This window comes from Gekko japonicus, unplaced genomic scaffold (assembly GCF_001447785.1).
Source record: "Gekko japonicus isolate JY-2015 unplaced genomic scaffold, Gekko_japonicus_V1.1 scaffold2401, whole genome shotgun sequence".
Classification (NCBI taxonomy): Eukaryota; Metazoa; Chordata; class Lepidosauria; order Squamata; family Gekkonidae; genus Gekko; species Gekko japonicus.
In genome coordinates, this window is record NW_015174344.1 from 141,856 (window position 1) to 144,811 (window position 2,956).

Sequence of the window (2,956 nt, forward strand, 5' to 3'; positions counted from 1 at the left end):
CTGTGGCTTGCCACCCCCGAAAGATGGCAAAGGTGGGGGGAGAGGCAAAAACAGGGCGGTGGGGGTTGGGTCAGCGCAGTTGCCGCTGCCCGTCGCCTGCTGTCCCCGGAAGCCTGTAGGGCTCCGAGGGGTCATTGAAGGCGAGGTGGGTGGGCAGGCAGGGGAGGGGAGAAAACAGGCGTGCGATAAAGGGATCAGCGCAGCTGCCGCTGCCCGTCGCCTGCTGTCCTCGGAAGCCTGGAGGGCTCCGAGGGGTCTTTGAAGGCGGGGGTGAGTGGGCAGGCGGGGGAGGGGAGAAAACAGGCGTGCGATAAAGGGGGGGGAGAATCCAGCCAATGCGAGCGGTGATGAGCTGCTGGCGCCAGCCTTCCACTGATTCCCTCCAGCCCTGGCTAGTTGAGGGGGGGAGTGTTCTGAGGTGGGAGTTAGGCTACATGGCCAATGGAAGCTGGGGAAGCTTCTGACGGACAGCTCAAGCCTCCAAACACTGTTGGTGCGCATTTTCTCTCCACTGCCTGAGGCTGTGTCTTACTCAATTACATATAAGGGAGAGATTAATATAAGGCTGAACACTGATGAAGATTTTGGTATCAAAATGCATTTGTTCACCAGATTTATGTCTCTGAAATCAGGGGAGATTTTGTGCATGTTACGAATATTTTGAGACATTTGGGAATGTGTGTGTGTAAATGATGTCTTTGTTTTAAACTGGTATGGTTGTTCTGCTTAATTTTTCTCATCAGATTTTGAAGATATTTTTCCTCATTTTTTCTGGTTCGGTCCAGTTATATGTTTTATTTTCATTTTAGATAGTCTCTTCATGGGGTTTTCAAAGTCTGAGATTATCAGAAGTGGTTTACCATTACCTTCTTCTGTGCTGTTGGCAAAGTACACTCCCGACAAAGAAATGTTAGGGTGTGTGAAGAAATGCATCCTTTCCTTTGGAGGTTTGAAATAGCCAAACTTTAACTCTGAGTTTTAAAAGGTTTTTGTTGTTGTTTTCCTCTCTGGGCAGAGAACAGACAGGGAGGAGGGAAGGAAGACAGTTCAATTGCTTTTCAGATATACCTCAGCCTACCTTCATACAAATGCTAATAAATCTAGTTGGAGAGATAATGGGAGGTCAAGCTCTCCCCCTACTCCAAGCACGGAACAGAGATTTCGAGGACTTTAGACTAGATTAGAGATCCAGTTTGATGTAGTGGTTAGGAGCACGGACTCTAATCTGGGAGAAGCAGATTTGATTCCCCACTCTTCCACATGCAGATGCTGGTGTGATGTTGGGTCAGTTACAAGTTCTTTCAGAGCTGTTCTCTCAGGAGCAATTCCTGAAAGAGCTCTCTCAGCCCTACCTACCTCACAGGGTGTTGGTTGTGGGGAGGGGAAGGAAAACAAGATTGTAAACCGCTCTGAGACTCCTTTGGGTATGTTAACATTTGATAGGGCATGTTTACAGACAATAGATTTTACCCATTTCTTTTGAATCCCTTGCTCAGTCTGGTGCTGTGCTAAAAGTATGCTTGTAAACATTTTCTTTTTAATAAATATTTTATAACTTACGAGGCTGGTAGTGGTTCTCTGTACCACATAGACCTCCACTGTCTTGGACATGCTATTTTAAAAGGAGTGTCGGGGGAAGGCAGGCACTTGACAAGTGGCTATCCCTCCAAGGCTGCATAAGGCAGTAAACTGTCCCCGTCGTGACAAGGCACTGGGCAGTGGGAAGGCCTCAGAATTTGGAAGGGAAGCTGGGAGTCCTGACCCTCCCAGCAGGCAATTCCTTAAAAGCTGAGGTGGTGGTGGCAGGTTACTGGGGAAAGCTCTCTGGGTGTTGAGAAAAACCTTGGAGGGCAGGGTAGAATAGGGCCTGCTGGCCAGAGCAAACTCATTCCACCACAGGGTGAATAACATCGTTAAAGCACTAACAAATGGAGAGAGGACACATAAAACACATAAAACAACCATTATCAGAATAAAGGGCTCAGCGGTGTTATTGAGCATTCAATCAGAGCAAGGTGGTAACCTGTAGATGACGCTCCGAGCCTGATTCGGCGGGACGGTCAGTCGAAGCACTGAGGCTCGATCTTGTAATGGGCCATCCCAATAAACCATGTTCCCATGAGGTAGTTGTTGTTGTTGTTGGTGGTGGCGGCAGCTCCGTCTTGCAGACCCTGCGGAACTGTGAGAGGTCCCGCAGGGCCCTGATCTCCTCTGGGAGCTCGTTCCACCAGGTAGGAGCCGCCACTGAGAAGGCCCTGGCCCTGGTTGCCACAAGCCTGGCCTCCCTAGGGCCTGGAATCATTAATCGCTGTTGGGCCCCCGACCGTACTGCTCTCTGGGGTATGTATGGGGAAAGGGGGTCCCTCAGGTATGTTGGGCCCTGGCCATATGGAGGGCCTTATTCTGTGAGGTTAGAGTATTTACTGTGAATTTATATGGATTATGCAGCACAATATATTATAGTGACTCATAAGGTAGCTTCTGATATGAAAAGCAACCCAATGTTTCAATGTAGTTCTTATGTGCTAAGACAATTTAAAAAAAGTTAGTTGTGGGCTTCTGGCATGGCTGGCTTTAAAAATAGAGATGTGTGGGTAGTATAATATCTGCTGTGACAATGATCTGATCTACTAATTGTCCGCGAGAAATTTGGGGTATAATTCTTGCTCTCTGAATCTTTTTAGAATTCACCAGAGGGTGAGGTTGGCAGGCTGTCAGCTGGAAAACAGAAGAATGAGTTGGGAAACATTAATAAAAGTTGAAAACAACAGCTTCGGAGGTATCTGAATCATCGCTCAAGTGTATGTGAAAAGACTGCCAGATTATTATTATTTTTTAAAAAATCCCACTGTGCTAGCTGAGAAAAAAGAACACAAGAAGTAAGCAAAAAAAAATTAAGACAGAAAAGTTGTCCTTGAGAAAAACTTGGAAGACTTTTTATCGGTCAAGAGTAAGT